The following is a 24,160-nucleotide window of genomic DNA, read 5'->3' on the forward strand; positions in this document are numbered from 1 at the left end:
ACCTCAGCAGTGCCACAGGCTGATTGCCTCCATGCCACGCCGCATTGAAGCAGTCATTTCTGCAAATGGATTCCCGACCAAGTATTGAGTGCATAACTGTACATGATTATTTGAAGGTTGACGTTTTTTGTTTTAAAAACACTTTTCTTTTATTGGTCGGATGAAATATGCTAATTTTGTGTGATAGGAATTTTGGGTTTTCATGAGCTGTATGCCAAAATCATCCGTATTAAGACAATAAAAGACCTGAAATATTTCAGTTTGTGTGCAATGAATCTAAAATATATGAATGTTAAATTTTCATCATGACATTATGGAAAATAATGAAATTTATCACAATATGCTAATATTTTGAGAAGGACCTGTACAGTATTTTAAATTAATGTATATTTTTCACAGTTGCTTTTAAATGTTTTTTTTAAACATCTAAAATAAAAAAAGAAGATGTTATTAGAGGTATTTTTTATTTTAGTTTGTTTAAATTGCATAGTAAAAGCTCTGTACATAACTGAAATGTTAAATGGTGTCTTCTGCCTTAAATTTCAATAAACGTATAATCTGTTTTTTGGTATCCGTGTATAGAGCCCACAATGCAGTTTGCTGCCTGTAATGATGAAACAGTCACTAAAATCAGGTTTCTGGTGTAAAGCGATGCACGGTGAGCCATTTTCATCATTTAACTAAACAGAACAGATTTAGACCCTTCAATTGTAGAAAATTAATAAGCTTTCACAATTTTTCAATATATCTTTTAACAAACAGCTGTAGCCTGATGGTCTAACAAGTGCAGGACCATGCAAGAGGGGCTTAAATGACAGTCTTTATACATATAGAGGCCAATGATTCAAAATATAGTTACAAGAACATGGGTCCAATTTAATTCTGCGATAAATCCAGCCTTTATGTTAATGCTGAGTCTTTTTGTAAACCTATACTGTTGGTTTAATTAGCTAGCAGGAGAGAGTGCATTTTCACATTAATTAGTTTCCAATTATGCGTAGGTTGTTGCCATGGCAGCAGATTAACAATCAAGGGTTAGGTTAAAGAGAAAGGAAGGTGTCTTATTGATTGAGCTTTGTATTCACCAGTCTAAGTCATGACCTTCTTTTTATCATTAATTGGTAAATATGTTTTAAAGATAAAGCTCTGTGATACAGTAAAGCATAAACCCTGCTCATTTGCTGACCACAAGTAAGGGTTTTAACTCACCTACTTCTGCTGATGTATCTGGACACATTCACAAGAGTTTTTCTTGTATAGCAGTTTCCTTCTCAGTTTAGTCAAAGTTGATGAAGGGATATTCATATCTTTTTAGAGCATTTTCTTTGTTCTGTAACATTGCCGATGCACTGGAGTGCACCCAGGTTTTCTAAATGTCTCTACATTTCTTTTTTTTAGTGGTTGCAGTAGGAATATTTTAAAAAATGTGTTTGCAACTCAGCAAAACCTTTTAATGGTGGCATTTCGTAAATTAGAAGATCTCCATTTGTATTGTGACCTAGTTAAGAGATTAAAAGCACACACAAACGGTCTTTCAAAACTGTCAATATTCTGGTTTTCCACATTTTGTCAGCTTAAAATCTGAAATTTGAATATATATTTTGTCATATTTTGGAATTACCTTGTTATTTTCCGTGTCTCTACCAGCTTTTGCCCATTCTTCTTTGCAAAACAGCTCAAGCAGTCATATTGGATGGAGAGGATCTTTAAACATCTCTCAGGTCTTGCTACAGATTCTCAGATGGATTCATAACTGGACTTTGAATGGGCCATTCTAACACACAAATATGATTTGATCTAAACCATTCCATTGTCACTTTTGCTTTATGTTTAGGGTTGCTGTCCTGTTGGAATGTGAACCTTCACCCCTGTCTCAAGTCTTTTGCTGCCTCTAACAAGGGTTTCTTCCTGGATTGTCCTTTATTTTTCTTCCTATTAACTTTGGCCAGCTTCACTATCCCTGTTGGAGAAAACCTTTGCCACAGCATGATGCTGACACCATTGTGTTTTACTAATAGGATGTTATTTATGGTATATTTGGTCTCATCTGACCAAAGCACCCACTTCCACATATTTGCTGTGTCCCTTACATGGCTTTCTTATTGCTTTCTATCAACAATGTTTTTCTTTTGGAAACTCTTCTGTAAAGGTCAAATTTATAGAGTGCGTAAATAATAGTTGTCATGTTAACAGTCTACTCACCTGACGATCTCCGCAACTCCTTTAGAGTTACCATTGGCATTTTGTTGCTTTTCTAATTAATGCTTTCATTGGATGTTCTCTAACAAACACTGAGGGCTTAACTGAACAGCTTTATTCATGCTGAGATTTAGTTCTGCACAGACTCTACTATTTAAGTGACTTCTGACAGCAAATCATTACAAAAAATCGTATTTAGGGGTATCAGAGGTAAGGGGGCTCAATACTAATGGATGCCACATATTGTTATTTGTAAACATTTGAATCATATATAGCACAAAATGCATTTTGTATGTGTAAGGTTCCAAACAATTTGTCAAAATAGCAGATCGGTTGTTTTTCACTTGTGCTTTGTCCACCATCACAGATTCTCTGGTGTCCCTCTGCATATTATTTTTTAGGGTTATAGGTAATAAAATGTTGCACTCAAATGCCTTGGCGAGGATGACTCATTTAAATACATGAAACTCTTTTTGTTTTTTATATGTAAGTGCACTTTTGATGGCCGCTAACAGCCAATGAACCCTGAATGCTTGGATGAGTTTGAGCTTTAGACCTGCTTGGCCTATTTCTTAGTTGAGCCAGACAGACACTCTGCTTTTCTTCCTCCGCCACACCGTCTTATTCCTCTCTGTAGGGTGAAGTTTGAAGTAGCAGCCTCTGTTCAGTGATGGCAGTAATTGGTCTAAAGATGGACCTCACTCTCAAGTCTCTGAGCTAAAGAGGCAATTTGTTTTCAATGAGTAAGTTTGTTTTTTTGAAAAGCAATGAACAATTTAAAACCAAAGCAACATGTAGTAGCAATGAAGAATATGTGTGTGTGTGTGTGTGTGTGTGTGTGTGTGTGTGTGTGTGTGTGCAGGAGAGACCTGTAATTTGTGCTTCTTGCTAAGAGCATCATTTGGTCTTCTGCAGGGTAACTGAAAATGGCTCCCCTCTTTGGTACCTCCTTGTCTGTGGAGGCAAGTGTTGCACACAGACATATTTTTTATTAGTCTCCATGGTCTGATTTGTTTAAGATGAGGCTAGGTGCCAATATGTGGCTTAGCTCTTATTTTACTCCAATGTGTTCGCTGGGTTTGAGGGACGGGGGCTAAATGAGAGTCATCCAGAGTGCACACACTTCCATACGATGTAGTGTTAGGCTTTCCTCTCTGTGTTGGTGTGTAAATGACTAGTAAATGGGATTTCTGTCAGATTAAAATCATTTCATTGAAAAGACAAATAAAAAAGGCAAAAGGAGGAAAAAGAGAAAAGCTCGCCAAGAAACAACCTGTTGCTGTGCAATAACCCCTTCTGCCTTTGTTGGGGGTTTGAAGTAGTCTTTAAATGTAACATAAAGTAAAGATCTTTTAACTTTATTATAAGAACCATGTTAAAAACATCATGTGTTGATAGGTGCATAGTGTCTTTCAGATTTGATTCCTTGAACACATTTGTTCAAATTCCAAATTTTGTAGCTTCACAACCACAAATCTTATAGTATTTTCTGAGGGATTTTATCTGGTCAGCCACCACAAAGTAGTACATAATTATGAAGTAGAAGGAAACCTGATTTGCCTTCAACGTTTTCTAAAAATAAAAATCTTAAAATTTTGGCGTTCAGTTTTTGCCCATTCTTGTTTGCAAAATAACTCAACTGTGAGCATCAGTTTTCAAGTATTGTCAGATTCTGAATCAGATTTGTCTTCATCACCCTAATACATAAATATGCTTTGATTTAAACCATTCCATTGTAGTGCTGGCTTTATATTGAAAGGATGTTGTGCTGCTGGAACGTGAACCTCTGCCCCATCTCAGGTCTTTTTCTGCCTCTTTAAAGGTTTTCTTCCAGGACATTGCTATATTTAGCAACATCCATCTTCCCTTCCATGATGACAATCTTCTCTGCCTCTGCTGAATATCATTCCCATGGCTTGAAGCTCTTACCACCATGGTTTCACAATGGGAAAGGTGTGTCTGAAGTGATGTCCTCAGTCAAATTTGGGTCTTATCTGACCAGAGCACCTTATCCACATGTTTGCTTTACTCCCTATGTGACTAGTGGCAAAAGGGATTTCTTTTGAATTTCCTGTAACAATTCAACAACCTTGTAACTCTTACTCGTACTCGTCGTACTCGTCGTCTTCCGCTTATCCGGGACCGGGTCGCGGGAGCAGCAGACTCAGCAGAGACGCCCAGACGTCCCTCTCTCCAGACACCTCCTCCAGTTCCTCCAGGGGGAGCCCAAGGCGTTCCCGGGCCAGCCGAGAGACATAGTCCCTCCAGCGTGTCCTGGGCCGTTCCCTAGGCCTCCTCCCGGTGGGACGTGCCTGGAACACCTCCCGAGGAAGGTGTCCAGGAGGCATCCGGTATAGATGCCCGAGCCACCTCAACTGGCTCCTCTCGATGTGGAGGAGCAGCGGCTCTACTCCGAGCCCCTCCCGGATGGCCGAGCTCCTCACCCTATCTCTAAGGGATGGAGGAAGCTCATTTCAGCCGCTTGTATCCGGGATCTCGTTCTTTCGGTCATGACCCAAAGTTCATGGCTATAGGTGAGGGTAGGAACGTAGACCGACCGGTAAATTGAGAGCTTTGCTTTTTGGCTCAGCTCTCTCTTCACCAAAACGGACCGGCACAGCACCCCCATTACTGTGGCAGCCGCACCGATCCGTCTGTCGATCTCCCGCTCCATTCTTCCCTCACTAGTGAACAAGACCCCGAGATACTTAAACTCCTGCACTTGAGGCAGGAACTCCCCTCCAACCTGAAGAGGACAAGCCCCCCTTTTCCGGTCGAGTACCATGGCCTCGTACTTGGAGGAGCTGATTCTCATCCCAGCCGCTTCACACTCGGCTGCGAACCGCCACAGCGCATGCTGTAGGTCTTGGCTAGAGGGGGCCAGCAGGACCACGTCATCTGCAAAAAGAAGAGACGAAATCCACTGGTCCCCAAACCAGACCCCCTCCGGCCCTTGGCTGCGTCTAGAAATCCTGTCCATTAAAGTTATGAACAGGACTGGTGACAAAGGGCAGCCCTGCCGGAGTCCAACATGCACCGGGAACAGGTCCGACTTAGTGCCGGCAATGCGGACCAAACTCCTGCTCCGCTCGTACAGGGACCGGATGGCCCCTAATAAAGGGCCCCCGATTCCATACTCCTGGAGCACCCCCCACAGGGCATCACGAGGGACACAGTCGAATGCCTTCTCCAGGTCCACAAAACACATGTGAACTGGTTGGGCAAACTCCCATGAACCCTCGAGCACCCTGTAGAGGGTATAGAGCTGGTCCAGTGTTCCACGGCCGGGACGAAAACCACACTGCTCCTCCTGAAGCCGAGGTTCGACTATCGGTCGGACTCTCCTCTCCAATACCCTGGCGTAGGCCTTACCAGGGAGGCTGAGGAGTGTGATCCCCCTGTAGTTGGAACACACCCTCCGGTCCCCCTTCTTATGAAGGGGGACCACCACCCCAGTCTGTCCCCGACCGCCACGCAATGTTGAAGAGGCGTGTCAACCATGACAGCCCTACAACATCCAGAGACTTGAGGTACTCAGGGCGGATCTCATCCACCCCCGAAGCCTTGCCACCGCGGAGCTTTTTAACCACCTCGGTGACTTCAGCCTGGGTGATGAAAGAGTCCAACCCCGGGTCCCCAGCCTCTGTTTCCACCACGGAATGCGTGATGGCAGGATTGAGGAGATCCTCGAAGTACTCCTTCCACCGCCCGATAATGTCCTCAGTCGAGGTCAGCAGTCTCCCGCCCCCACTATAAACAGTGTTGGCGAAGCACTGCTTCCCCCTCCTGAGGCGCCGGACGGTTTGCCAGAATCGCTTCGAGGCCAACCGGTAGTCCTTCTCCATGGCCTCACCGAACTCCTCCCAGGCCAGAGTTTTTGCCTCTTCCACAGCCCGGGCCGCAGCACGCTTGGCCTCACGGTACCCGTCAGCCGCCTCAGGAGTCCCACAAGCTAACCACAGCCGATAGGACTCCTTCTTCAGCTTGACAGCATCCCTTACTGCCGGTGTCCACCACCAGGTTCTGGGATTGGCGCCGCGACAGGCACCGCAGACCTTACGGCCGCAGCTACGGGCAGCAGCAAAGACAATAGATACGGAGAACATGGTCCACTCGGACTCTATGTCTCCAACATCCCCCGGGATCTGGTCGAAGCTCTCCCGGAGGTGGGAGTTGAATACATCCCTGGCCGAGGGCTCCGCCAGGCGTTCCCAGCAGACCCTCACTATGCGCTTGGGCCTGCCAAGTCTGTCCGGCTTTCTCCTCCTCCAGCGGATCCAACTCACCACCAGGTGGTGATCAGTGGACAGCTCAGCCCCTCTCTTCACCCGAGTGTCCAAAACATGCTGCCGAAGGTCTGATGATACGACAACAAAGTCGATCATCGACCTCCTGCCTAGGGTGTCCTGGTGCCACGTGCACTGATGGACACCCATATGTTTGAACATGGTGTTCGTTATGGACAATCCGTGACTAGCACAGAAGTCCAATAACAAAACACCACTCGGATTCAGATCGGGGAGGCCATTCCTCCCGATCACGCCTCTCCAGGTGTCACTGTCGTTCCCCACGTGGGCGTTGAAGTCCCCCAGCAGAATAATGGAGTCCCCGGGAGGGGCACTATCCAGCACCCCTGACAGGGACGCCAAGAAGGCCGGGTACTCTGCACTACCACTCGGCCCGTAGGCTGAAATGATAGTCAGAGACCTCTCCCCAACCCGAAGGCGCAGGGATACGACCCTCTCATCCACTGGGGTAAACCCCAACACGAGACGGCTGAGCTGGGGGGCAACAAGCAAACCCACACCAGCCGACCTCCCGCACAAGCTCAGGCTCCTTCCCCCCCAGCGAGGTGACATTCCACGTCCCTAGAGCCAGCCTAAGCATCCGGGGATCGGGCCGCTGAGGTCTCCACCTTCGTCTGCCACCCAATCCTCTTTGCACCGGTCCCTCACGGTTCCCCCTGCAGGTGGTGGGCCCACTCTTACCTAAAGACCAAATTTGTGAAGAGCATAAAGAATAGCTGAACTGTGGGCAAATTTTCCTATCAGAGCTGTGCAACTCCTACAGAGTTACAATGGGTCTCTTGTAAAGTTAGATGGATGGCCATGTTTGGTAGTTGTTGCTTTGCCATACTCTTTAAGTTTCCACATAATGGAATGGACAGAACTCCATGAGATATCCAAAGTCTGGGATATTGCTTTAAAACCAAATTCTGCTGTAAACATTTCCATGATATTTTTCCTAACTTGTTTAGTCTGTTCCATGGTCTTTGTGTTATTGGAGTCCATTACTCACAGTTTCTGACAGTCGACTATAAGCAGGTAAAACTGCTTAAAATCATTGGTTGTCGAAGCAGGTTTAAACGTCCACAGATGGGGCACGAACTGACACATGGTAGGTACAAAAGACACATTGGCCAGCGCCTCCTTTTTCTAGCAGACATAATGTGTTGCCAAATGACAGAAAGGCAAAACTATGAAATGGTCAAGGGGGAAAATGACCTCACCCTGTGCGAACACATCTCTATATCATACAGCATGTTGTTTCTGGTCTCAAAAAGCACAGAAACAATGTCTTTGTGCCCATTTGAAGTTACACTGAGGTAAGGGTGGGAACGGCCGGTGAGGACTACACCATCTAGCCGCTCAGTTCTGGCCTCTGCGGCCTCCAAAGGACCAGGCCTATGTAGAACGGTTCCTTCAAAGGATGCAGCCCCTGAATTTGGACACAGCTGTTGTATCATTTCCAAAGGCCGCACACTCCCTGGAGATTTTCTTTTTGAGAACTAATTACTTTTTACCCAAATTACCTGCAGTCTTTTACTCGGCAAAGACTGAGAGTGGTGCAGGCACCAAGGCTTTAAGCAATGTCATAAAGTTGACATAAAAACATAAATTTGCTGCAAAGGCAAACAGTCTAATTAAAAAAACATGTAAGTAGCAGCAAACGTTTGTGCGACTCAGATATACTGAGTCAGGAGTATATTGAGAGGAAGTGTCTTACAGCTCCAAAACAAAAATCCCTTGAAGCAATAAATTCTCATTTTATAATTATTTCTGCCTTAACATGTCTTTCATGTTTTCTTCTATCACCCTGGTTATCATCACAAACCTAGTCCTATAACAAAAATAATTTTATTCTGGATTCAAATTCAACTGAATGTTTCTTTGCATACAAACTTCAGGAATTTTTTGTTCAACAGTCTTCCTGTTTAGTATTTTTCCTTTTTCAATATTTTTGCCTTTCTCTTCTTAAAAGACAAACTCAGGTAATTTTTATACTGAAGGCTTGAGTCCGATCAGATGCCAATTTCAGTACGATATTGCCCAGAACAATATGGACTAAAGATGGAGTAAAACTGAATTTTGGGAGGAGTATGCATAAAAATGAATGTCACAAATGTCGCGTTAGGCTTTTGAGACAATTTCAAAAGTGTTGACCAGTCCCTTGATGGCATGCTTAATCTAATCTTTTTTTCCAAGGTTGTGTACATTGGAACATACAGGGAATTATCTGACTTTATATGAAAAATATGTCAGGTGAACAATAGCAAAAAGCCAAAATTCAGAAAAAGCTGTGAAAAACTAAATCTACTCTTCCTCCTTCCATATAATTTCTATAACTGAGGTGGCAATTAACAGCCAGGCACAGCTAATCCAGTGCTTTTGATTCCCTAATTATCAGCGAGACAGAGAAAGTTTTGGCTGTTTGCTGTTATGAAGCATTCAGAGTGCCAATGAGAAAATACATTGCTGAGATTTGAAACAGAAGGAATTATTGCTGTTAATCTGTCTGATAAAGGTTATGGAGTCATTTCAAGACCAAATCTGGTCTACATCATCCAATAAAGTATTTTTTACAATTGGAAATGCCTAAAAAAAAATAAACGCCCTCACTGTTTCATTAGATGACAACCCAGCATCGAGTTCATCCTGCCATCAAATCGTATAACATCCACTGGCAAGATCTCTGACTTTACAGATCTTATTTAGAATATTGGAAGTTAATATTATAAAAGATATTCTGGAAAAGACTGAACACAATAGCTTGTTAGGAAAGCCTTTATTCTTTTTGGCAACATTTTATCTTATGAAAGTACAAGAGTTTTGAAACAGTGTCTATTGAACGTACCAAAATGGTGCCTAATGGTGGTTCATACCAATGTCAAAGATCATTTTCTCCTTTCTTTAAAATATGTACTTTAGGCTCAGGAAGAAATCCAGTAGGGCTGCACATTAAACCCCAAATGTATCTTCATTGTTGTATCACTGTACGCAATATCAAGTACATCCGCTGCAGTAAATAAAATAGATATGTACGATGCATTCATGCTTTCAATGCCAGTAATTTATTTGGTGATACTTGTTTAATGCAACAGACAATGTTTTAGGAGTCTTTAAGAATGTATTATAATTATTATTGCAATACAATCAAGTCATTTCATTGCCAAATCAGCAGCCCTAATTTATGGAAGCAAATCGTTAGAATATTTCAAATGAAAAAGCATTTTCAGAAATGCTTTTTCATTTTAAGAATGTGGCTGCATTGTTTGTGGCGGAACTGCCACAGCCAATGCAGACGTGCACAGCGCCCCCTACCGAACAAGATGGGTAGCTCGGTCAGCAGGGAGCTGAGGAAGAGCGGCTGCTGATGTCACTTTGTTGCGCCCGCCGCTCGGAATGCTTTTTCGTTTTTGTATTCTGGGCAGTACTTTGCGGGCAGACCACGAAAACGAAAAAGCAATGTCTGCTTTGTTTTCTTTTTGATTATGGCATAAAATGTGCAGTCGTGAAGAAGAAAATGCAAATAGGATGACTGATTACTAATTTTATTTATGGGTCAAATAATGCAGCCACATTCTTAAAATGAAAAAGCATTTCTAGAAATGCTTTTTCATTTTGAAATTTTACATTTCAAATTGAATTTTGGTATCTATTTGCTGGGGTACATTTTGAAAAATAAATCTCAAATGTCTTTTTGTTTTTCATTTTAATTAAGTGAAAGAATGAGCTGTCTTGAAGAAGAAAATTAAAATGCAAATAGGATTATTGATTACTAATTTCATTTATGAGTCAAACAATGCAGCCACATTCTTAAAATGAAAAAGCATTTCTGAAAATGCTTTTTCATTTGAAATATGGTAACGATTTGCTTCCATACTAATCAGATACTAGGTTTTTATGGTATGTGGAAAGCTTATCACTATCAATGAACCAAAAGTAGAAAGACTATTAACACTCTTTTTTGAGGTATTTATTTATTTATTGCAAGTCATATTGTCATGGCAACATTCAACAACACTATGCTGTGTTGCATGTTTTTCCATCGTGCAGCCTTCGTTATGACCCGATCGACCCTTTTTAATTAAATCATCTTGTTCTTAAATAAGTGCACAGCCAGATTTCCAGATCGTAACGGGTTTGGATGGAGAATATATTTAAAGGCAGCTGGTTTCTTTGTTTTTGGTTATGGTTCAGCTATGGGTTACAGTTGTATGCATGCGTGTGTTTGCAACATCATTATCTGCAAGCTACCTTTCTTCACCTTTATGTTACACAATACCTGATCAAGAGCTCAGTCCTTCCTTTTCTGCTTCTCCTCTTTTTTATTTGCCTTAATGCTTGTTCTGTTATTGTAATTTTTTTTATTGAACCCAAGCTTTACTCACCTGGGCTTGTTTTATACTTGACCCTTTTCTTAAGGCAGACTTCAGCGTTCTTGCAGCCTGGAAAAGTGAAGTGTGGAAGTATGTTTCAGGTCTTTATTGCCTGTCCTATTGTGTAAATGTTGAATTTATGTATCCATTCATCAGCCTGTCCATTATCTATTGTTTGTATATATTTCTGTCTGCCTGTCTGTTCATCATTCTCCCTGCCAGCCATCCACCATCTCTCTTTCATATCCATCCATCCATCCATCTATCATCCATCCATCCATCCCCTTACAGTCATTTTTGCAGATTCCGTAAGTTTGATCTCTGTTATAAATTAATAGAAAAGTTTTATATTTATACTTTCACAGATGAAAAAAAGGTTTTTGTATTCAGGATTTTATGAAAAACTATGCAAGTTTGACATGAAACATGTATCTGAACCCTGATTTCTTTTTGAGATCTGAATTAAACCAATCTTGGGTAAGTTGTAAGATGTGAATTTTAGGAAGGCTGAATATTTTCCGTAAAAAAATGATTCATCTGTTCGTCTTCGAGGTCGTGGAAAGAGATTTCATAGCTCACTGGAAACTGACCCCTAAGTAAATCGGCTTCTTTGACAGCTCTCTATGCACGTTAGTTTGAAATGCAGAAATGTTACTGAGATAAGATCTCAGATATCAGTCTCTATCTGCTGTTTATCAGCACAGGCTGAGTAAACAGCTTCTGTACAAGCAGCTAGCGGAAAACTTGGACTTAAATTGCTTTTTACAAGTTAAAGATGATTATTATATTGCTCGAGTGCACTGGGAAAAGACAAACCAGTAAAAAAGCATACAATTCTATTCGAGGTTTTATTAAGCTTTCTGGCTGACAAGCAACCCAGGAGTGCAGGGAGAGGATGAGAGAGGTGTCTAATACCAAAGCTAACCGTGAGAAGACCTTGGCGTCTGCAAGCCTAACATTTCTCCATTGATTCACAATCTTAAGCTCATTCACACTTTTATATTCAATGCTTTACACTGGTATGAGCAGCACCACATGATGTTAACTATCATTTTATTCATTCCGGCTTTCATGGCTGTGTCAAAGTGAGCACATAGAACTGTAATAATCTCACTAAAGGCACTAAAGGGCTCGTGCTTGCTTGACATTACAACCTTTTACAACCTTTTAACACATATCCGTTTGTTTGTCTTTGTCGCAACAGAAATATAGATTCCACCCACTTAAACAACAATTCGTTGTTTCTATTTTTCTACTCCTCCAATTAATAGGAAACGCATAATTTGAAGTGTGGTTTTTGTTGGTGTGTGAGAGTCCCATACATCACCTTAACTAGAGCACCCGCTCCTCCTCTTCCTCCTCCTTTCCCTTCTTGCCCGCTAAAGCACACATGCACACTCCCGACAGTCCCCATCTGCTCCCAATCAGGGGTGCAGCCAGCGGTCAGGCACGTGCATACTCACACACATAAACATACACACTGCAGCCACTCCAGGTTTTAGATCACCCATTCAAACATACACACACTTGAACTGGACTCAGAGATGTGGTTGTAAACGTGCCCTTGCTGCCGCATTGTTCTGAGTGTCCGCTCAAGGAAAACAAAAGTGTACCTGCTTGCAGTTACAGAATCACAGTAATGCTTTCTGAAATAGTCTGCCGGGATTTTTCATTGAGACATTGTATTGTGTAACTCTGTCATCATCATAATTACAGAGACTTAACAGACTTAAAATAAATACATATTATATTAGGGTATTTTAATACAATACAGGCCCCTTTTGCCAAAAGGACAGCATTTAAGCTTTGTCTTTCACATTTTTGTACAGAAAGAGGGATGTCCGATTTTGTTGTCTTTATACAAGCTCTCTTGATCATCCAAAGTCCCTTATCATCTCTTATAGAGCCTTCTCAGCTCTCTCCGCTGGTTTTCAAAGGATTTGGGTCTCTGAACTGAGGTGGCCATGGAAGACGTTCTGCCAGAAACCATCAGGTTTTTTCTTGAAATGTTCTTGTTTATAATGTTATGTAAACAGGCCCACAGCATCACAGATCCTCCACTGTACATAACAGTTGACACGAGGAACTTCTCCACATATTCATACTTTGTTTCACGCTGGATAAACTGACTTACGTCTATTGTGAACATGTCCCTTCAGTGAAGAACAAGAATAATTTTGAAGAGAAATTTTCAAATTTTACTGGTGTTTCTGTCCTAAGTAAAACATGATTGAATTGGGTTTGGTATTATTCTCATTTGTGGTAAATAAATGGCATGCAGTATAAGTACCATGACTTGTTTACAGAGCAGTATCTTCAGCTTTAGTTTAACCTGGAGGGTTCTTTAAATATTCAACTTATGTTTGAGTTGCAGGTGTTTGAAGCAAAATCAGTGTGCTTGATCTACTAATCTTTCTAGTTGTTTGGACTCAGCCCTCCCACTAATTTGTCTTATATTTACCTTTTAAATGGTTAATAGCAAAATTTTATTCAGGTACTTCCAAAAGTGGTCCATCATTGGCACTTGTACCACAGTGTGACAACCATTGAATAAAAAGGTGAAGTTTTAATTTAAAAAAAATACACCAGTTACCTTAATTGTTATTTTATAGAAAGTTTGAGGGGTGCTAATAAATTTATTTTCAGCCCTTTTACACATCGTTACCAGGAAGGGGGTTATAAGTTTGGAGGGTGCTGCAAATAACTAATCCTGACCCTTACCTTGTGCTATTGTGGCCATAATCCTTAAGCCTGTACCCTAATCCTCAAAAACCACATTCTAGTTGCGGGAAAAGCAATTTGGTCCCCACATTCACAGGATGTCCCTTAAGTAGGCGTCATTTCATGATTTGGACCCCGTCACGATATAAAAACCAACACACACATGCATACATTGATGTGCAATTGGTGTGCTTTACCAATAAAAGGGTGTCATGGAAACACCCAGTGTTCCCATGGTTACGCAGCGTTTACCCCTACGGAATACTCTCTTGTGATTGTTCAGACAGAACACTTGAGCTACTGCAACAACTCAGTCTAGCCAAAATACACAGACAAACACACACTCTGGTTCTTATTGGGAACTAAATGGGCACAAATTGGCCTGTTATGTGCTACTGGGATTAGCGCTGCAATTTAGCCTAATGGTTTGGTTTTTTTTCTACTCTTCCTCCGAGTCATTGAAGCATGGGAGAGTTTTGCCAATAAGTTCTTGAAGTTATCAGTCCACTTTTTCTGGATCTGTAGGGCTCATTTTAGATGAAAAGATACAGCGGTGCTCTCTGCTGGCAGTCAGAGAAGCCAGCTGATTTTTCGAATTGCCACTTTAGATTTCAGCTGTGTGGCTTCCTGTAAAAGTTGTGTCTCGGTGTCACCTTTTGTGTGTGTATATGTGTGTGTGTGTGTGGTCGAGCATTTTCTTTTGGTGAGTGGGAGTGGTCTGGGCATCAATGCAAATGAACAGGAGCCACAGTGCGTGTGCTCTACACCCATAATGAGGACAAAAGTGTATACAGAGGCTCTCTCATAGTTCCTTACTGATTAAGGAGTTAATACAGCCTCCTGTTCAGGTTTCTGGGGGCTTCTGATTATTATGGCTGCTGGTTATTCATTAATATGGCCCTAATGAACTTACAGTGGTGAGCATGAGAGCTAAACTTTTCCTGCATGTGTGTTTTTTTCTCTCCAGAGTCAATTGATCAGCCTGAATAGGAAAACACTCCCAGAGTCAGGGGAGGGGGCATCTGACCGTCTGTCATCTTGGCGCCATCACAAGGTGGGCTAACATCCTGTATGGTTGGCATGGTAACAGCCTGCTGGGTTTAGGATGAGCTGCTTGTCAGACTCAGTTTCTTGTTGTTGCCACATTCTTGCAACATCCTCCTGACCTGAACACTGAAATTCAGAGAACATTGCATGTTTTCTGAGGCGGATGTTTTATTGAGGTGTTTTTGTTTGTTTTTCAGCATCTATGCTTGAGGTTTGATTCTTGGAAAGTGGAGTAGCTTGTTTTAAAAAAAATGTGATGGGGTTGGTGGTAGAGGCAGGAAAACAAACAAAGAGAGTTGACTACTTTCAGACAGTCGAGAAAATAAGGAAGGAGGTGGAAAACAGCAAGGGGACAGAAGGAGAAATCAAATTATTCTTTGTGCTCTACCTGCCACAGCAGCTGTAGGAGAGCATTCATCTCCCCCACCCCATCCCCAGTCTGCAGGTGACAATACCAGCACACACACACACACACACACACACACACACAGAACTGTGCCCAGGCTTCACCAAACCACACTTTCTCTTTCGCTCATGTGCGTTCTAACACAAATGTTCCTGCAGACATGCTGCTGTTGCACAGACAGCAGGAGTGACGGTATGAGGGTTTAGTTAGAGTGTGGGAGGGCAGTGAGGAAGGGGGAGACTTTCAAGCACTGAGAGTTTAGGAGACCAGAGATGGGGTCATTCTGCAACCAATAAAACTAAATTCATGCAGTTTCTTACAAACGTTTCCTTACAGTTTGAACATTTTGTCATGTTACAACTATGTACTTGAATTTGGTTTTTTTGTTGTTGTTGTTGTAGACCAATGCAGAACAGTGCATAAATTGCAAAAAATGATCAATAGTGTAAAAAAATTTAAATATAAATCTGAAAAATGTGGAGGGTTTTAAAGCCCATTTGAGTCAATAATTTGGAGAATCATTTTTTATTACAGTTACAGCTGCAAATTTTCTGTAGCACATTTCTAGCTGCTTTTTACATCTGGAGACAGAGATTTTTGCCTGTTCATCTTTTCAAAATGGCTGGAGAGTATCATGTACAGCAACTTTCAAGTCCTACTACAGAGTCTCTATTGGATTAATGTCTGGACTTTGACTGGAGAAAAAGTTTGAGTCAAACAACCTGCAACAATCCTGCTTGTAGGTGACTGTCAACCTCAGTCCCAAGTCTTTAACAGCCTCTAACAGGTTTTCTTCGCTTTTCTGTCCCTGTTGAAGAAAAGTTTTCCCACAGCAGAATGCTACCACTACCATGTTTCACCTTTGGGATGTTATTTAGAGTGAAATGCAGTCTTACCTTTCTGCCACACATACAGTACTATTGTAGATTACCCACATAACGTTAGAGATTTACATTCTTGCTAAAAGTTCATATTTGGTCTCATCTGATCAGAGCACCTTTTCCACCATGTTTGCTCTGTCGCCTGCATGACTTGTGGCAAACTACAAGCAGGACTTCTTATGGCTTTCCTTCAACGTTGACTTTCCTCTTGCCACTCCTTTATAGGCCAGATTTGTGAAGCTCCCCGGTTACCATGGGCCTCTTGGCTGCTGCTCTGTTTAAGGCTTTCCTTATCTGGCCTGTTCGTTTAACTAGGTGACCATGCCTTGGCAGGTTTGCAGTTGTGCCATACTCTTTCCATTTTCTTATAGATGATTGAACGGTGCTGTGTTCAAAGCTTGGGATATTGGCATATAACCTAAAACTGCTTTAAACCTCTCTGCAACTTTATCCCTGACTGTGTTCCTTTGTCTTCATGATGCTGTTTGTTCACTAATGTTCTCTAATAAACCTCCAGGCCTTCATAGAACAGCCAGATTTACTGAGACTTAAATTACCCACAAGTGGACTCTATTTACTAATTAAATTCATTTGGAAGGCAACTGGCTGCAAAAAAAAAAAACATTAGATTTAAATTTTATTTAGTCTTCCAAATAAAATCCCACGAAAATACATTAAACATTGTGATTGTAAGTAACAAAATATAAAAAGGTTTAAAGTATAATCTATAAAGAGTAAAAAAATTTCCAGTTTATATAATCAGCTATTTTAATAAAAAAAGCAACGTTTGGACATCTGAAGTTGATTATGTTTGCTGTGAAACCTTAGCAGTTGACTTTGAGAAGTTTTATGTGTTGTTGGAGCTTTAATGACTAATGTTTCTTAATTTAATGGTTGGCCCTGACTTATAGGTACTTCAGCTAAAAATTTACTAATCCTTTGGTTTTAGCTAATTGTGCCAATTGGCTTAAATACTGCAAGATACTTTACCATCAGTTTCTAAAATCTGTTATTAGTTGAACTTTAAGTATAGCCCATTTTTTATCTCTTGACAGCAGACTGACAGTATGAAGTTTGGGCTCTTAGCCAGACAACTAGACTACAGCTGTTTTCACATGTGCAGTGCAGCACTAAAATATTCAAGACGATACAAATGATGAAGCTTAAGTTAAACCACACATGGTTCTGGTTCTTCCATAATTTTTTGTGTTCACATATACAGGTCCTTCTCAAAAAATTAGCATATTGTGATAAAGTTCATTATTTTCCATAATGTCATGATGAAAATTTAACATTCATATATTTTAAATTCATTGCACACTAACTGAAATATTTCAGGTCTTTTATTGTCTTAATACGGATGATTTTGGCATACAGCTCATGAAAACCCAAAATTCCTATCTCACAAAATTAGCATATTAAAAGGGTCTCTAAATGAGCTATGAACCTAATCATCTGAATCAACGAGTTAACTCTAAACACTTGCAAAAGATTCCTGAGGCCTTTAAAACTCCCAGCCTGGTTCATCACTCAAAACCCCAATCATGGGTAAGACTGCCGACCTGACTGCTGTCCAGAAGGCCACTATTGACACCCTCAAGCAAGAGGGTAAGACACAGAAAGACATTTCTGAACGAATAGGCTGTTCCCAGAGTGCTGTATCAAGGCACCTCAGTGGGAAGTCTGTGGGAAGGAAAAAGTGTGGCAGAAAACGCTGCACAACGAGAAGAGGTGACCGGACCCTGAGGAAGATTGTGGAGAAGGGCCGATTCCAGACCTTGGGGGACCTGCGGAAGCAGTGGACTGAGTCTGGAGTAGAAACATCCAGAGCCACCGTGCACAGGCGTGTGCAGGAAATGGGCTACAGGTGCCGCATTCCCCAGGTCAAGCCACTTTTGAACTAGAAACAGCGGCAGAAGCGCCTGACCTGGGCTACAGAGAAGCAGCAATGGACTGTTGCTCAGTGGTCCAAAGTACTTTTTTCGGATGAAAGCAAATTCTGCATGTCATTCGGAAATCAAGGTGCCAGAGTCTGGAGGGAGACTGGGGAGAAGGAAATGCCAGAAGTCCAGTGTCAAGTACCCACAGTCAGTGATGGTCTGGGGTGCTGTGTCAGCTGCTGGTGTTGGTCCACTGTGTTTTATCAAGGGCAGGGTCAATGCAGCTAGCTATCAGGAGATTTTGGAGCACTTCATGCTTCCATCTGCTGAAAAGCTTTATGGAGATGAAGATTTCATTTTTCAGCACGACCTGGCACCTGCTCACAGTGCCAAAACCACTGGTAAATGGTTTACTGACCATGGTATCACTGTGCTCAATTGGCCTGCCAACTCTCCTGACCTTTTATTGGTCGGATGAAATATGCTAATTTTGTGAGATAGGAATTTTGGGTTTTCATGAGCTGTATGCCAAAATCATCCGTATTAAGACAATAAAAGACCTGAAATATTTCAGTTAGTGTCCAATGAATCTAAAATATATGAATGTTAAATTTTCATCATTACGTTATGGAAAATAATGAACTTTATCACAATATGCTAATTTTTTGAGAAGGACCTGTAGAACAATAACCCTCTTTTAAATCTTCGATCTTTCTGACTGGAACGTTGCCGGTCAGAAGTTTACATTCACTCATCGGCATGGATGTCATATTAATTTGAAGCTCTTAAAGATACATTTGAGCTATTCGTTCTTTGGGGGGACTAATAATAAAACAAATTACTTTAATGAATTTAAAAAATATTCATTGGGGTCAGAAGGGGAAATTATTATGGATATTTTTTGATCTGCACAGGATCAGAATTATTTATACAGGCTTAAATATACAAACTTTAAATCAAGTGTCTTTAATATTTTATTTAAAGTTTGTTGGAAAGTCTCAGGGAATCCACAAACTGTAGCCATGAACAGGGTTCTGGGAAATTCCTAACTGGATATTTATCCTGTGTTCTTAGGCAAAAATACTTTAAATTTGTTTGTTTCCTTGGTTGGTTTTCCTGCTTTTAAGCACAGATTATACGTCTCTGACAGGGTTTAGGTCAATCCAGATGTTTAATGTTGGCCTGCTTTATCCATTCCTTTTTGATACAGTAGAGACCAAAAGTTCTCACAACTACTCATTCAAAGAGTTGTCTTTATTTTCAGGACTATGAATATTGTAGCTTCACACTGAAGGCATCAAAACTATGAATTAACACGTGGAATTATACACTGAACAAAAAAGTGTGAAACAACTGAAAATATGTCTTATATTCTAGGTTCTGCGCACACTCTTGGCATTCTGTTGATGAGCTTCAAGAGCTAGTCCCCTGAAATGGTTTTCCAACAGTCTTGAAGGAGTTCCCAGAGATGCTTAGCACTTGTTGGCCCTTTTGCCTTCACTCTGCGGTCCAGCTCACCCCAAACCATCTCAATAGGGTTCAGGTCCGGTGACTGTGGAGGCCAGGTCATCTGGCGCAGCACCCCATCACTCTCCTTCTTGGTCAAATAGCCCTTACACAGCCTGGAGGTGTGTTTGGGGTCATTGTCCTGTTAAAAAATAAATGATGGTCCAACTAAACGCAAACCCGATGGAATAGCATGCCGCTGCAAGATGCTGTGGTAGCCATGCTGGTTCAGTATGCCTTCAATTTTGAATAAATCCCCAACAGTGTCACCAGCAAAGCGCCCCTACACCATCACACCTCCTCCTCCATGCTTCACGGTGGGAACCAGGCATGTAGAGTCCATCTGTTCACCTCTTCTGCGCCACACAAAAACACGGTGGTTGGAACCAAAGATCTCAAACTTGGACTCATCAGACCAAAGCACAGATTTCCACTGGTCTAATGTCCATTCCTTGTGTTCTTTAGCCCAAACAAGTCTCTTCTGCTTGTTGCCTGTCCTCAGCAGTGGTTTCCTAGCAGCTATTTTACCATGAAGGCCTGATTCACACAGTCTCCTCTTAACAGTTGTTCTAGAGATGTGTCTGCTGCTAGAACTCTGTGTGGCATTGACCTGTTCTCTAATCTGAGCTGCTGTTAACCTGCGATTTCTGAGGCTGGTGACTCGGATGAACTTATCGTCCGCAGCAGAGGTGACTCTTGGTCTTCCTTTCCTGGGGCGGTCCTCATGTGAGCCAGTTTCTTTGTAGCGCTTGATGGTTTTTGCGACCGCACTTGGGGACACTTTCAAAGTTTTCCCAATTGTTCGGACTGACTGACCTTCATTTCTTAAAGTAATGATGGCCACTCGTTTTTCTTTATTTAGGTGCTTTTTTCTTGCCATAATACAAATTCTAACAGTCTATTCAGTAGGACTATCAGCTGTGTACTGTATCCACCTCCTGCACAACACAATTGATGGTCCCAACCCCATTTATAAGGCTTGAAATCCCACTTATTAAACCTGACAGGGCACACCTGTGAAGTGAAAACCATTTCAGGTGACTACCTCTTGAAGCTCATCAACAGAATGCCAAGAGTGTGCGTAGCAGTAATCAAAGCAAAAGGTGGCTACTTTGAATAACCTAGAATATAAGACATATTTTCTGTTGTTTCACACTTTTTTGCACAGTATATATTTCCACATGTGTTAATTCATAGTTTTGATGCATTCAGTGTGAAGCTACAATATTCATAGTGATGAAAATAAAGACAAGGTGTGTTCAAACATTTGGTCGGTACTGTATGTGTTGGGGATGTGTGTTTTGTATGCTAAATCATGTCCACTCCTTGCACTCCTTCTTCCCTTGCGTCCACTAAGCATGATGCTTCCACCACCATGCTTGACAGTTGGTGCAGTGTTCTTTGGTTTGGAACGCCTCACCTTGACTCCTCCAAACATTCTTCTTACCATTGCAGGCAAATAGCTCAAACTTTGTCTCCTCTGACCACACAAGGTTTCTCCAGAAGGAGCTCCTTTCTTGATCTGCAGTTTCTCAGTCCATGTTAATGTTAAACTCTCTTCACAAGGGAAAACAATGCAAGCTCTCCAGCATCTTCCAGTTCATGGTTCTTCTGTTGTTCTTGAACATTTTAACCAATTTTCTTGTATAAAAATTAAAAGTTTGAGTTAGACGATCGAAACTTTGACACAGTTGGATGTTCCAACAAGACCCCAAACACTCAACACTCAACTAAACTGGTCTTAAGCTTTAGGGATTTTGTATGCTTTAAAGCCAGGCCTGTTTCAGGAACCCAATAAATTTAAATGAGATCTGATAGGAAGAATGGTCAAATATCCAGCCAGGGTCATGTCTAAGTTAAGCTTGTTGAAGGCTACCAAAAGTGTGTTTTTTCTATAACTTCAGTGTATCTTTAGCATATAGTAAATATGTTGATTTCTTAAAAAAAATTCATTGATGTTATTAAGTATTCGAATATTAGTTATCTGGAATAATCAGTGGTTGCTCTCAGCGTCTTGTGAGACAAGTGACCAATGTGAGTTCACATGTCCAGAGGAGGGCTTTGTGCCTCTGTTTTGCCAACAAGGATTATAAAAGAGCAGCAAGCAGGCAGCTATTTGCATCACTTATCCAGAGCAGTCCTTTCCCTCTCGTCTGTCACTTTACCTCTTCAACTTCCTGCCTTTTGTCAGCAGCGTCCTGCTCTGACCCAGCAGCCTTCTCTGTCTTGTCAGCTACAGTATAATGTAGCAAGAGAATAGAAAGCGAGCCATTAAGGAGTTTGATGTCTCCCATCACGGTTCCCTCATAACAGTCAGAGGTGGAGCAGTCAAACTGTTTAAAACAGATTTCTATTTTCTAATTTAATAAAACTTTATTTTTTAACTGAGTTCTTTTGTGTACTTCAAAGTTTAGGGAACTAAATGAGGCTACCATCAGGGTGGGTTAATGATGTTTAGACATACACAATCCTCCTGCTCTAAGATAAAGTCCATGGCAGGTTGACTCAGAATCAAGGTGCTGTTAGATTATCATTTTCTCCTGGTCTGCCCTCAGTAACTCTCTGCTCCATATTCTTGTTTGTTGCATTGTTTCAAGCCCTCCCCACATACGCCATGACTCACTCTGCTGTGGGAGTTGTGTCGTCTCTCAGCTATGTTTTCTGTCTCCCCAGAAGTTTTGCTTTTGCAGCTACTCTTCATCCATTTTGATTCTGCTTTCTTAAAGTGTTAGTTTAACTCGCAGGTGATTTGCTGCTTGTTGCTTTGCAGTTATCAGAAAACAAAGCAAAAAACATGAAGACAGAAACAAAAGGTGACTGTAAATGTATAATACTGTACAAAACTCTCACATTCGAATATTTTCTGATTCGCATCCATTAAATGAACATTCAATACTTAAGGATTAATCCTCGGGCATTTTAAAAAGCCACTGGGTAAAACAATAACATGCATTTGCAAATTTAACTTTATTGCAGCAGGAGAGGTATTTTTGAGGGCAGACTTTGTTGCTTTTTTCTCAAAGAACATAGAACAAGGTTTGTAAATAATTAAACTCCTAAAAGGAACAGAATCAGTTGGAGAGTTAGGATAATAGCTTTTATGGATATTTAGGGTCAATTACTTAATGAAAAGGGGACACAACACAAAAAGAAACTAGAGAACATTTAGTTTGAAATGAAACAATATGATTTAATGTCCCTAAAGAGTTTAATTGTAAACTTTAAAGACTCTGGAAGCTGTTAGCCATCTTCCTCACTTGGCTTCTTACCAAGCTTTTCTTGTCGCAGTTCCAGTTGTAACCTTCTTAAGTGTCGCTCTGACTAAATATGGATGAGCTAAGGGGAGTAGCTGTTTTTCTTTCTGTCATTTCATGTCTTTTGAAGCAGACAAATTGCCTCTGTTACATCATAGTTGTAACCCAGGTAAACAACAAGTCAGTAAGGAAAAGTTCCTAGACATTCAACTTGAAAAGTAAAGTATAGGTTTCAGTCACAAGGATTTTTCTGACTCCACTGATCTGTGTTTTACAAATAAAAAGGATGTGTTGTCTTCAGATTCATTGGTCAGTTGTACAGTGCTGTGGAAAGGTGTTTATTCTCCTGTTTTTGCTTTTTGGTCACTCTTCAATGTTTAAAATCATCAAATAAATTTTTACATTTTTAAATCTTTGAAGTATTTTTTAGTCAACTGTGACTGCATGTCAATGTAGTCCTGCAAACACAAATACTGCTCTTAAAAAACATTCCCATTTTCAAATAAGCTTCTTCAGGACACCTGTTACATAAATAAGTGTGATTTTATCACTAAATTACATAAAGTAATTTAATCATATTTTTGAATTTATTCATGAATTCATGGAAGCAACAGCAGAGAAAATTATAAAAGTAACAATCAGTTTTTGGGGTTTTCAAACATTATTAATTAGAATTTATTGTTTTCATGAGGAATCAAAAGTCCTTAACACAATAAATACCCATCCCTATTTTAAAATCATTATTCAATCAAGAATATAATATATAATTTCATTTCAGGAAAAAAGCTGTGTAGACCATCCTGGCCTGGTTTGAAAAAATATCTACACCCACTGGAAATCATGAATTACCATCTTTTATAGCCAGCCAATACGTTTTTACTTAGAAAGCACTTTTCATTCACAAGAAGGCCAACACAAAGGGCTTTGCATGAGATAAAACCAGGAGTCAATGAAAGACAAACAAATAAAACTGAATTAATGAGCTAAACAAGGTTAAGCACGGTAAAGGGAAAAGAAAAGAAAAATGTGTCGATAACAGAGATTGGTGTGAAGGACTCTTTAGATCAATTTCTCTATCTACACCCAGGCCCAATTGCCAGAGCTGTAGAATCAAGACATATCTGAACCTGTCTGACAACACTAAGTAGCATAAAGATCTAAAAAAGCAACATATCATGCTCAGATCTTAAAAATAATCAAGAACAGATTAGAAACAAAGTTACTGAAATCATCAACTCTGAAAAGATTCACAAAAACATTTCTATAGCATTGGGAACTACAGTGAGAGCCATTACCTCTCACCTCAGGGGTGAACTTTCCCTAGAGGGGCCGACCAACCAAAACTACTCCAAAAGGACATGAACGACTAATCCTGGAGGTTACGGAAGAACCAAGAACGACATCTAAAGTACCGCGAACCTCACTTGTCTCAGTCAAGGTCAGTGTTAATGATTAACAGTAAGAAAAACCATGGGCAACAATGACATCCAAGGGAAAGTCCAAAGGCTAAATTCATCTGAACAAAAATAACATAAAGGCCCATCTCATATTTGCTAAAAACATCTTGATCTCCATGACTTTTTGGAAAAGAAACCGAAACCTACAAA

At 40.9% G+C, this 24,160-nt stretch overlaps 1 protein-coding gene across 1 annotated transcript in view; it reads left to right on the top strand.

Annotated features, from left to right (window-relative positions):
- LOC124870030 (nuclear receptor coactivator 3-like) overlaps nt 1-24,160 on the top strand; it is a 104,585-nt gene that overhangs the window by 27,478 nt on the left and 52,947 nt on the right. Inside the window, exons 2-3 of the mRNA XM_047368446.1 lie at nt 14,547-14,633; nt 14,824-15,071. The gene's annotated coding sequence lies outside the window, so the exon portion shown is untranslated. The remainder of the gene's footprint in view (nt 1-14,546; nt 14,634-14,823; nt 15,072-24,160) is intronic.

The sequence above is a fragment of the Girardinichthys multiradiatus genome, chromosome 1, assembly GCF_021462225.1.
Source record: "Girardinichthys multiradiatus isolate DD_20200921_A chromosome 1, DD_fGirMul_XY1, whole genome shotgun sequence".
NCBI classification, from domain to species: Eukaryota; Metazoa; Chordata; class Actinopteri; order Cyprinodontiformes; family Goodeidae; genus Girardinichthys; species Girardinichthys multiradiatus.